The 13,604-nt window shown below is 32.1% G+C and overlaps 1 protein-coding gene across 1 annotated transcript in view; it reads right to left on the bottom strand.

The window, feature by feature from the left end:
• LOC124799160 (trichohyalin-like) overlaps positions 1 to 13,604 on the bottom strand; it is a 177,472-nt gene that overhangs the window by 121,111 nt on the left and 42,757 nt on the right. The gene's annotated exons all lie outside the window — the stretch shown is intronic.

Below are 13,604 nucleotides of genomic sequence, written 5' to 3'. Positions count from 1 at the left end.
TTTAAATACAGTCGCATAAGAGTTGCCACTACCTCGCCACTTTTTCCCAAATTGTGAAACCCAATTTCTGTTTTTGCGTCTGTATATACATTAAAATCCAAAATATACCGAATTTCACAGTCACACAGTACAAATGTCTTTATTATGAATCTACTTAGATTGATTGGAATATATTGCTTAAAAAGTCATCGTCCCTTGAACAGCAAGAGACTTTCATCTATACAAAGCTTGTGATGTGGGCGAAATGAATTACGAAACGTCTTACGATTTTTATCAACATCGTCCTAATTTTAAATAAGCTGTCGTCTCCAGTACTCGCAGAGTAATCACTGAAGTGTAACATTCTCAGAAGTAGACAAAAATGGTCTCGGAACATAATTTCGCTGAAAACTTGTGTGTTCAAAAGTGTATCTCTGGACCAAAAATCACTTAATTTTAACTTCTTAGCTTGCGCCATTAGAAAGCAAATATCAACAAAACAATACATTTCCTCAAATCCAGAGTCTTTCCACTATGACAGTCGAAAATTCAGAGATTCTGTAGTATTTTCTCTGGTGTAAACGTAAAAACGGTTTGTTTCATCTGGAATAAATTATATCAGTTCTTGAGACGTAAATATAAAAAAAAAATGAAAGGATGGTTTGGTCAGTATTTAACTGAGATCTGTGTCCTGAACACGAGTCATCGATGCAATGATTTAATGGCTGGGAGTCCGTTTCTTTCCAGTCAACTATGTCACATAAGCGCTCACTGTCACTTCCTGATTCCTCCAATTCAGAGGAACTGCGGACTGTGTTTCCTGCTCTCCCCTGTGATGTGAAGGGCTCAGGACTACAACTTCGAGGTTCTGTTGAAGACTCATCACTGCTAGCAACGTCAGATAATTCACACTGACTGTTGCTGTTTGTGAGCATATCCAGCATTTCCTTATCTGTTCAACCACAGTGACGTGACATTTCTCTCCTGAAAACACAGGAATCAAAGTCGAATTCTGCAAAGAGGGAAAACAGCAACAGAAATATATGCACTCTCGAACTATAGTCAGACCACTGGACAGTTACTGGAAGAGTGGGGCAGAATGAACACTCTGCATGTTTACACGTCTGTAACATTCAGGTAGCTGTGACTCAGCGGGGCTAAACTCCTCCCTAGCAGTGGAAAGGCCGGTGGCGCGGCACCCATCAACACGTCCTTAGCGCTGTATGGTGGACCCAAGGGCCGCGCTAGAACACGTCAGGCGCGCCAGGGGAACGGCGAGGCATGACGAGTTAACACGTCCCCAGCAGTAAAAGGCTTGATATGAATATTTGGCTTTTTGACTGAATAAATTCTTCTACATTTTTCAAATATACCTACAGGAATTATTGTTATTTTTCCATCACATTGCAGTTTATTACTTTTTAATATAATATTTGGAGTTAAAATGTTCAACAAGAACCAAGTAGTGGAACTTTTTTAGAAGTCTATCTTATTGGGATGGTTAATCTTTTTTTAGGAATTGATGAATTATCAATTAACTGAAATAATCTGCTAAATTCCATATACTGTTAAAATGTTACTAAATAAATGACAGACTGGGAACCAAAATTATAATTTCCAGAAATAAATCAAAAAACAGAAATGGTAAATTTTTGCCAAAATCTATGTGATGTGCAATTATAGGATCTAGTCGCTGTGTAAAAAGAACATTATTGATCAACAATTATATTCTAGCACCACGATGGTTAAATAAGCCAAAAATTAATCATTTGCATGTTTATCAAAAGGTTTAGATCAACTAAATTATCAAATGATGTGAAAAAATTGAAGCTAAGCACAGTGAAGAATTACTACTTATAATGAAAATAATGGAGAAATTAGTCCAATAGATCAGTGTCAAAATAATTCAGTTGCTTTATTTGGTGACTTCATCAATGAAATAAAGATATATTTAGAGAATATTTTACTACAGGAGGACATAAAGGTATAGGTTGTATTTAATTAGCTCATACTTATTTGAAAATACTAATACAATTAGTTAGAGATGATCTTAATTTTTTAAATTTTTTCAGATAAGGTGATACAAATTTAAATCATATTTATCATGGCTTCATTGCTGATTATTAAAAGTTTAATAATTTTAAAGAAATGTGTAGTAAAAGTTGCAATGATCAATTTGGATTTTTTACAATAGACATGACTAGAAACCCGAATGAAGATAAGTTCAGAAATAAAATTTCATATAAACATAAATGTTGAACATAAACATAAACATTTTAAAATGTCCAATTAATGTTTTTCATTTCTAATAAATGTTTGCAACATATGATCATCCTAAAGAACTAAGTAAAACTTTGTTCTATGATACAGAAGTTGGCAAAAACAAAAAAAAACTAGAAAGAAATGTGAAGAGTTGAAAGAATAATTCAAGTTAGGAAAAACAACCACAAAGAGAATATGACAAATATAAAAAAGAATATTAACCAGTTATTGATGCTATGGAACAAGTTAAACAAGCAATCGAAAGATCAGGAAATAATGTTTTGAAAGCTATTGAAGAAAATAGAGAAGCCAAAAAAACAAGTGGTTCTTAATCATCAGCATCCGCATCTAGAAGAATTTGGAGATTTATCATCAAATAGATAACTAGGAAATTGGTCAGATGATATTCCTGGTAAGTATCACTACACATTAAGTCAATCAGAAATAAATTATTTGTAATAGAATCACAAGAAAGAAACAAAATTAAAAGAAAAATGTCAAAGAAGTAAATATAAGTGAAAGAATTGTAGAATTCATCAGTCATAGTGAAGAGTCTGTTTTGGATTAAGATTGGGTAGGGTTGGTTGTTTTGGGGGAAGAGACCAAACTGGGGGTCATCATTCTCATCGGATTAGGGAAGGACACAGAAGGAAGCGAGCTGTACCCTTTCAAAGGAACCATCCCAGCACCATGAAGTGGAGTGATGTAGGGAAACCTTGGAAAACCTAAATCAGGACGGTGGACATGGGATTGAATTGACATCCTCCCGAATGGAAGTCCAGTGTGCCAACCACTGTGCTACCTCTCTCAGTTTGGAGTAAGACCTGTTGGTCCCTAGAAGTACACTGGCAAATTACCACATCAATTCGATGGATTGATGAAACTCTCAAATATAAAACCAATAACTAATGATAATTTAAGAACAGAATTCTCTTGATTTACAAAATTGTGCAAGAATTTTATTCGATTCAAATGCTGTACATAATGAAAGTAATACAAATAAAATCAAATCAAGGAGAGGAGATAAATAAAATTATACTATAAAAACAACTGTTCAAGAATATTTTCCAGTTATTTTCAGAAAGAAATCTTGGTGATTCATTTGAAAAAGTTGGTGAAAATTTAGTAAAACAATATTCAGAAGAATCAATTGAACATGTTTGGATGAATGATGTTAGTGATTTTATTGGCAGATCAACATTAATTCATGGTGAAGAATTATCAGGAAATAAAAATCTTTGCAATGAAAAAGTAGGAATTTCTTATTCAATTAGATTTAGGAATGATTAAAAAAATAGATCTTGCAAGAGTGGAAAACAAGGAAAGGTTTTGTAAATTTGCTTTTAAATAATTTACCAATGACAGAGGTACATCTACCACGATTTAATTACTTAGAGCATTTACTAAACTAGAAGAAAGATTAGCAGATGGTGATCCAGGAATAAATTACATGAATTACTTTTGAATACATTCTGGGAGTATACAGTGATCAATACTTATTACAAATAGTTACTATCAAAAACAGTCTTGATCACAGATTTTATATTCTGGTCACTGGAATAAATAATTTGTGCTCAAGACTGTTTTTGATAGTAAAAACTAGACAAAGCTTGTAAAAAGCATACATTGCCTATTGAAATAATAATGATTTAGAATATAGAATTCACGCTGACAATAAACTTGAGTTGGCTGCAAAAGAAAGAATACATAGTTCAGATGATTTTTAAAAGAGAAAATTCCAGCTACTGTAGTTAGAGGAATAATGTGTGCAAGACAAAAATTAGGAATGGGTATGGGATTAGTTGAAACTGGCTGGGGATTATAAAATGAAAATAGTTTTTCTTCTCATGAATTTTTCTATATTTAAATGTATGTTATACATGGCACACTATACAGGATTACAAGCAACTCAGGCGATAAATGTATATTGAAAGTAAAACTGATATGTGAAGGAATAGCTATTCATCGAAATGATGGTTTAAAAGGAAATCAAAAGCCAATTTCAGCTCATATGAGATAATTAAGTTATTGAGAATGTTAGAACTGAACATAAAAGATATGTTGTTGTCTTGTCAAGGAAAGAACTTAGAGCTGAAGAACAGATTGGAATAGAACATAATGATAAATCAATTTTATTAAATGTACTTTTAGCATATTCTTACAATCATGATAAAACAAGAGATCAAAATTAAAAATGAAGAATTAGAAGAGATAATTATCATATACTTAAACGAGATTCAAAATGGCACGAAAATGAAAAAAATAGAAACATACTGAGAATGAAACGAAACGAAGTAATGAAAAACTATTTAAAGAAGCTTTTTTGGCCAATTGCAGCTCATATGAGATAATTAATTTATTAAGAATAATAGAACTGAACATAAAAGATCTGTTGTTGTTTTGTCAAGGAAAGAACTTAGAGCTGAAGAACAGATTGGAATAGAACATAATGATAAATCAATTTTATTAAATGTACTTTTAGCATATTCTTACAATCATAAAATCAAGATTAAAAATGAAGAGTTAGATGAGATAATTATCATAGACTTAAACAAGATTCAGAATGGCATTCTATGTAGAATAGAATTATAAAAATTATTATTCCTTACAAATTTTTATCTACATAAATGAATAACTTCTCAGGCGATTAGTCTTTGCTAGCTAGTGGAAAGACTAAACCATACTCAGTTAAATGTAAACTGAATAAAGAACAATTTAATGGTACTGGACCATTGTAGCTGATCTTGAAAAAAGAAAGGGAGAGAACAAAACTGGTGGAAATTTACTTATTACATTAGGTATTCTTGTTGTAATAAAGTTATTTCATATCTACCAAAACAGAAGAAGGAAAAGGAATAACACCACGTGGAGTTGGATTTCCTGCATTACTGTTAGCTGCAATACCATATCTAGCAACCATTGGTTCAGTTGCTAGTGGTTTTAATCAATCGCAAATGCAGTAATAAACAAGAAAAAAGCTTGTGCAGAATTGGATGAACATAAAAGGAATAATCAAGCAATGGAATAGAAAGTTGGCACAGGAGTAAACAAAGTAAAAAAAGGAATAATTAAAATATCTATAATATTTTACCTAATTCTGACATAGAAGAATTAGTTAAACATCTAAAAATTAAATATTTTCATGGTGTTCCTATGATTGATCAGTTACCTAATAAACCAAAAATGGAGTAAGTGGAATAGTTAATTTAGATACATCTGATCATTCTGGTACTCATTGGATTTGTTATTCAAAGAATGATGACAACAAATTTGTAATTTGATTTATTTGGTGGAAATATTCTGAAAGAGATGGTTAGATATCTCTGTTCAAATGAGTTTTGCTATAATGGAATTTAGTATTTTGGAGATGTAATACGTGGACATTTGTGTCCATCTGTTTTAAAACTGTTATGCATGATTTTGGCTCTAATAAATGTATATTTTTGGAATTAAGTCCCAACCCATGAATTTCAAACAAATATGATGCAATTATAGAAGGTTTAATTAAACAATTCAATAATGAATTACCTGTCATTTTAAGCAAATAAAAGATACATTGAATTTAATGGTAGAAGCATTACGAATGTAAATCATCAAGTAAATGGTTATTATGCTGTTACCAAACAATACACAGGATTAGAATATGTTACAAAACCTGAATATACAAGTATTTTAATGCAGTTGAATAATTATATCACTTGTACACATTTTAATTAAAAAACAATAATCAAGATAATTTTAACACTATAACAAGTCTTGATGAAAAAATGAAAACATGTATACAGTACTTACATATGTTTTAGACAGGTGTAATAGACTAGAAAATGTAATATATGAGGGCAAATAATTTAATTTGCTTTTATGACTGGAGAGGAACAAAAAATACACCATGGTTTCAGACTTAAAAGAATTAATCAAAGATTTGGAATTTGACGAATTTGATATTACAGTAAGTCTATATGTTTCACCACATGAAATAAATAATAACAATCAATCAATAATTTACACAAATCATATTGTCTATCTGTAAGATTAAAAGATTCTGTCAAAACTATTCCAGTTGATATAAAGTTAATTACATTCGGTGAAATATTTAAATCTTACTGAAATCTACAAAAATGGACAGTCATGCTTCACACTCAGTCCTTCAGGACAATCACATTTACTTTCTGAAGTGAAAAACGTTTACTGATGCACATATCCTCACAGAGTAACAACTAAAAATTGAAATACAAAGAACTGAATGTGTTTGTACAGTATGTAAAAGTAGCAAAGAGGATATTCGTTAAAATAAATTGTATTCAAAGGAATAAATACACGTGAAGAAATTATTAGCGAATTACATAAAACAATGAGAAATTATTTTAAAGGAGAAAATGTAATTCCTTTTGCAATTGTTGAATTATGGCAAGCTTATTCAGTTGAAATGGATTCTGGAAATTTCAAAGGAATTTCCAAAATAAATCAAGGATGTAAATGTTTATTAACTGTTGTTGATGTTTTTATTTTCAGAATATTCTTGGGCTATCCCAGTTAAAGATAGAAGAAGTAAAAATATAGGTGATTCTTTCAAAAATATATTTGAGTCAAGAAAACCAAAAACTTGCAAACAGAAAATTGTATAGAATTTGATAACAAAGAATTTCAAGATTTGGTGAAAAAATATAATTTTAGCATTATTCAACTTTTATTGAATTAATAGCATCTGTTGTTGAGCTGTTTAACAGATCACTTAAAGATGGGATTTGGAAAAAGTTTTCTCTTCAAGAAAATTGTAAAATGATTAAACTAGTTTTAGAAATAGTTGATGAAGATAATAACTCCAAACATTCAACAATAAAAATGTGACCATAAGATTTATATAAAAAAATCTGAAAAAATCTTAATGAAAACTATTTACACAACAAATTTGCTAAATACTGAAGCTAAACATAAAGTTCGTAACAGCGTTAGAAGTGAACTTAAAGGAATTTCTGAGAAACGATATTTAGCAAACTGACGAACAGAAAATTTTGAAATTGAAGATGTTAATCATTCCAACCCAATCACATATAATTTGAAAGAATTAAATGGTGAAGAAATTTTAAGAGATTTATGAGTATGAATTCCAAAGACTACATTTCCTGGTGATTACCTTGTTGAAAAAGTTTTGATAAATTTAGGATATTAAGTTCATATCAAATGCTCATGTTCCGATGACTCACATAAGAGTTTGGTATATAAAAGAAGTGTCATTTTTATAAAAGTTAAATTAATTTTTTTCTATGTGTAAGTGTAACAGATGGCTAGGCTTAAATTCTATAATTTTTAGGCATATGTCTAACAGCAAAATAATATCATTTTTTATTACAAAATTTTCTATAAATATGTCAGAAACTGCAGGAATGAGAAAATTTGCTGTTTCATTTTTTCTGTCTGTATATTATCCTCATGATGAAGATGTAGCTTCTAAATTCATAAACCAATCAGCTGATGAAAATATCAGTTATTTATACAATCTCAAAGGAGAAGTAATTTGTATTGCTTATGACTACTATAACAAACAAGCCACAGGCTGAAGCCTGCTTTAGCTGGTGTGAGGTATGTTATTTAGTTTAGCACTTAAGTCTTATTTATAAATTTGGATTAGATTTTGTTATAATATTCTTTGACTATTTCCATACGTATTTCTTTTTGCCTAATTTTGTATCCTTTTAATTAAAGAAGATTTTTTAATGTTAGTCTAACTATGGTATTTTTATCTGGATATTCATTATTGACTTCTGTTACTCTCTAATCAAACCATCTAACACAATTTTATCAGTTATCTTCTTGTTTACTTTAGTTGTGAGTTTTGAGAAACTTTTAATGGTTGTATTTCTTGAGGAGGTGGTAATATGTTATTAAATATATCATCATTAACAACATAATCATTTAATTTGATTCATCCAACAAGAAATCTCTCTATTACTAAAAATATCTAAGTGATATTTTATGTGTCTGAAATTCATATTAGATAATTCTTTGCTTTCTTTCTTTCTATGAGCTGTAAAAGATGGTTTAAACATCTCTTCAATTATACAACAATTTACACATTCTTCAAAACAGTCCTATTCAAATTTATTATCCACATGTTCACCAGTATTGTTTGCAGATAATCTAGATTTGATTAATTTGATTGTCATACCGCCAACATTATAGAAATGATCTTTTTTTCAATGTTTTGTAGTCACTATATAGATTAGAGCCTTTTTTATTTTCGATGTGTTTCTATTTATTTGCTTCAATTTCATATTTTAAGATTTTTCTTCTTCTAGCTGTATAAAAAGTTGTTTTTGTTTTCTCCTACTTTTTATTTGTTTTGGAATGCTATACAAAGTTAGATTTGTCTTTCTCAAAAGATATTGTATCATTCAGATATTTGACTGTCATATCCTCAACTCTTGTGTAATAATCTAATTTCTTCAACAACCTTAGTTCTAAAACTAATTAATACTTTTTAAAATTTCTGACATATGATGAAGTCCAGGTTCTTTTGCATAAATTATTTAGCATTATGTTTACGATTTCCTTTGAATATAATCATATTCTAAAGCAAGGGAATTATTATGTTTTATTTCAATGCAATCTAAATTATATGTGTTTAAAGGCTCAATAAAATTCCTTTCAAATTGTTTTAATGTTTCAGGAGCAAGCATCATAACCTCTGAAATTCCAAGCTTTATAAAACAAAATAATATCATTAGTTACTAAAATTTTTTGATAAAACAAGGAAACCCAAATATCTTTAAATGAAGGACTAATTTTGATTAATAACTATTCATTGAATAAATGCAAAAATATTCACTATTGGTGTTTATGAAGTAGCAACAACTACATCAGAACTACTTGGGTGCAGTCCTCAGACTGCTTCAGATATCGATGGGAAAGCTGCCCATTTTCAAAAATAATAATAATTAGGTTTTTTATTATTCAATAAAACTATGGTCTTTCTCATTCTTATTTCAGTGATCGTAATATTTTATATTTGTATATTCAAGATTATAATTAATAAAGATTATATGCAACTAGTTTTCAGGTCGTTCCATTTTCCATAGTGGGATGGTACTCACTGAAATTTAAAACATCATTTGAAATGAAGAAATGTTTTTCTTCAAAGAATGAATTAATTTTTTGAATTTTCATCTAACAAAAGGTATTTCTAACAAATGGTGGGCCTTAATAGCCAGAAAGCCAATGAACTGAAAGTTAGAGCAAAAGAATTAGGACTTAGAGGTTATCCTAAAATCAGAAAACAAGAAGTTATTGTACTTATTTATAGGAATATTAACAAGCCATGCATGAGCTCTTCCCCATGCAATAAGTTGAATGAGTAATATACCAAACCACAAAAATTATTCAAGTGATATATCTTATGTGTAAGGAACTAACTTTTTAACAATAATAGGAATTAGATTTAACAAATGAAACATTTGGTGAAATAGCGCTCGTCGGTGCAATGGGTTTTATGAATCAAAAACTAAACAATAAAAACTTATTCAAATTATATATGTTATGTGTAAAGAACTAACTTTTTAATAGTTATAAGAATTACATTTAGCAAATGAAACATATGGTGAAACAGTTGTCGATTTTATTAAAATAGAGAAGCCATTTACTGAAATTAAATGTAAAGAGTTAACTTTGGAATTTTTAATTCACAGAAAAATTTATTGGAGAATTATAAGATAAACTGAGTTTGAAGCATATATCAACACATTAAAAATTGTGAAACAATGGAAAATTCAGGATGGAATGTAACAGTATTAGAGATGGGAAGTTGCTACTCACCATACAGCAGAGATACTGAGTCACAATAGGCACAAGAAAAAGATTCACACAATCACAGCTTTCAGCCATTAAGGCCTTTGTCAGCAATAGACACACACACACACACACACACACACACACACACACACACACACACACACTCAAACACAACTCACACACATATCTGCAGTCTCAGCAAACTCAAACCAGACTGCAGTCTCAATTGCCTGACACAGCAGACATATGTGTGATTTGCAATTGTGTGTGTGTGTGTGTGTGTGTGTGTGTGTGTCTGTTGATGACAAAGGCATTAATGGCCAAAAATTTGTTATAGTGTGAATCTTTTCACTCTGCATATTGTGGCTCACATATGGTGAGTGGAACTTTCCTTCTCTAATATTGTGAAAAATTAACACAAGATTTTGTTGGAGAGTTTCTGGATAAATTAAATTGGACATACACATCAAGGAAAGAAACACTAACACAAGACTTTATAAGGGTCTTTCAAGATAAATTCAACTGGGAAAATAGATCACACTGTAAGTAGGCTGTTTAGGTTTTTTTATTGGTAACGCCACCTCTGTATGAAAATCACTGGCTGTGTGGTGTGCAGTCTGTGGCTGCTTTGCATTGTTGTAATACTCGCCATTGTAGTGTTAGGCAGCTGGCTGTGAACAGCGCGTAGCGTTGCACAGTTGGAGGTGAGCCGCCAGCAGTGGTGGATGTGGGGAGAGTTGGCGGAGTTTTGTAATTTGTCATGAACTGCTATATGTATATTATGACTTTTAAGCTGGCAGTAGTGGCGCTCTCTGTATTGCAGTAGTTCGAGTAATGAAGATTTTTGTGAGGTAAGTGATTTCTGAAAAGTATAGTTTAATGTTACTCAGGGCCATTCTTTTGCAGGGATCTTTGATAGTCAGATTGCGTTGCGCTAAAAATATTGTGTGTCAGTTTAAGCACAGTCCTGTACAATTGTTCAAAGGGGACGTTTCATATGTTGACCCTTAGCCGAGGATACCTCACTGGAATCTTCTGATTTTTTCTTGTAGTTTGTGTAATTAGTGTAGATTTTGTTTATTGCTAGCACGTAATTGTAGAGAGAATCTCCTTTGTAGCTGCAGTCTTTCATTGTTGTACAGTAAAACAGTTGTGGCATGCATGTAGATTTGCACCAAGTATTTCGCTGCTGCGCTTGCAATTAACTAGATATTATTTTCAGTGCTATGTTAATGTGTTCTCTTATTTTTGCTCTTCAAATTGTGTATTTCTGTGTTGTCATGTGAAATATTGTGACAATAATGGCGTGTGAAAAACGTAATACTAGGCTTCAAAGTAAACTGAGAAATGACAGTGAAGACGAAAGCAGTGTGTTAGCGCCGCAGAGTAATGAATTAACTAATGTTCAAAGTGGTAATTTGGTAATTGTGCATAGGGAAATGGAGCGGGCTGTAAATAATGGTGTAGGCAGTGAAACAATTAGTGAACAGGGAAGCGTTATCGATCGATCGGTCGGCAACCGCTCGCCTGAGGATTCCGTAATGACAGGACACAATCTTGCAAATACTGTAGATTCAGGTTTTGCGTCCTCACCGTTTTCTCAAATAAATCAAGACACATTTCTGCTTTACAAAATGCGAATATTGCCGGTTCAAATGTACTGCCGAATAGCACTGAGGAACATGTTTCAGACACCAGTGCACTGTTATAACAGTTAATGCAACAAATGGGACAAACGCTACAAAAGTTAGACACAACGCTTCAACAAAATCAGAAACAAATGGGACAAAATCTTCAAAAGTTAGACACAATGGAACAAAATCTTCAAAAGTTAGACGCAATGGAACAAAATCTTCAAAAGTTAGACACACTGGAACAAAATCAGAGACAAACACAGCAACAGCTTCAAAAGTTAGACTCATTGGAACAAACTCTTGAACAAATGCGTGAAGATTTAACTACTGAGTTACATAACATTGAATCGAAATGTCAAAAAGTCTGTAATGACGTAAAAACTCAAATTTGTGAGCATTTTCAACCTATTTTCTCGCGGCATGAAAATGCATTACAGAATCACGAAGCAGCCATAAAAGAACTGCAAATTATTGTTCATGAAAATCATGAGACCTTGCAAGCTAAAATTGACTCAGTTGCGTCTACCGATTCGGTTACGGAACTTGCAAAAACTCAGGAAAACTTAAAGGACACAGTAGAAAGACACATGGAGGAAATTAGTGCTTTATCAGAGAAAGTAGCTGAACTTTCGGATCAGCTAAATAATTTATCTACGAAGGTAGATGATAATCTGAATGACACAAAACCGGTAGTCTTTAATGACACAGAAGAGTGCGAACAAATTAGGAAATTCAAACAAAATCAGAATCAAATTAATACGCAACACCAAAGAGAAATCCGCGAAGTACAAGATCAGCTGACACAGGTAGTACAAGAATTACGTATTTCAGAGGACACTCGCGCCACAATACGGGAAGAGGGACATAGAAATACGGAACAGCCACAAAATAATAACACAGCGCATTTCGGAAATTCTGAAAGAAATTGGCAAGGTGCACCGAATTTTGAAATGGAACCGCCGAAACGACGTAACAATGACCGATATGCGACTCGCCGACATGATGACTTTGACTATAAGCTGTTCATTACTACAAGTAAATTCAAAACACTTAAGAATTCTAGCAACGACATTCATCCACAAGCATGGCTCCATCAATTCTCTCATTGTTTTCCTCCCAACAGGTCGTTAGAACACAGATTAGAATTTATGTGTGGCTATTTAGAGAATGAACCAGCTGTAAGAATGCGATCGGTCATTCACGATTGTCACAGTGAAGGAGAAATTTACCATGCCTTCCTCTCAGCATATTGGTCTCAAGCTACACAAGACCGAGTAAAGCATAGCATCATGATGATGAAACACTTTGAACAATCTGAATTTTCCAGTCTTGTGAAATATTTTGAAGACATGTTGCATAAGAATCAATATCTTTCAAACCCATACAGCCCTTCAGAACTCATCCGTATTTGCTTAATCAAATTGCCTGAACATTTACGACATATTATTTTAGCAGGACGTTGCAAAGAAGACATTGAGGCTTTTCAGGGACTGTTACAAGAATTAGAAATTGACACAGGCAGTCGCCGGATGCGAAAACAGGAAAACAATCACTACAGGTCACATACGTCACAATTCCGCGATGACAGAAACAATAACTGGACACGACATGGCTATTCTTACAACTCAAATCGTGAACAAAACAGACACCACCCATATGACAACCACTGGCAGAATAATAGTTACAGAGAAAGATCGCATTTCCATACTAATGAATATGACAGAGATTACCTTAGAAACGGACAATATGGGAACCAGAACAATTATTATCAAGGGAGACAGAATAACTTCAGATGCAACAGTTCAGCGAGCTGTTACGATTCCGGGAGAAATTCTCCACCACATGACCAACAAACAACAAACTATGTAAACTACTGACATAACGACAGACCTGAATTTTATCAGAACTGGCGGGATTCAAACAGAGCAGGGCACTTTCAACAAT

This window comes from Schistocerca piceifrons, chromosome 5 (assembly GCF_021461385.2).
Source record: "Schistocerca piceifrons isolate TAMUIC-IGC-003096 chromosome 5, iqSchPice1.1, whole genome shotgun sequence".
Lineage (NCBI taxonomy): Eukaryota > Metazoa > Arthropoda > Insecta > Orthoptera > Acrididae > Schistocerca > Schistocerca piceifrons.
The sequence above is the reverse complement of the archived record's forward strand: the minus strand, read 5'-3'. Positions and strand labels throughout refer to the sequence as shown.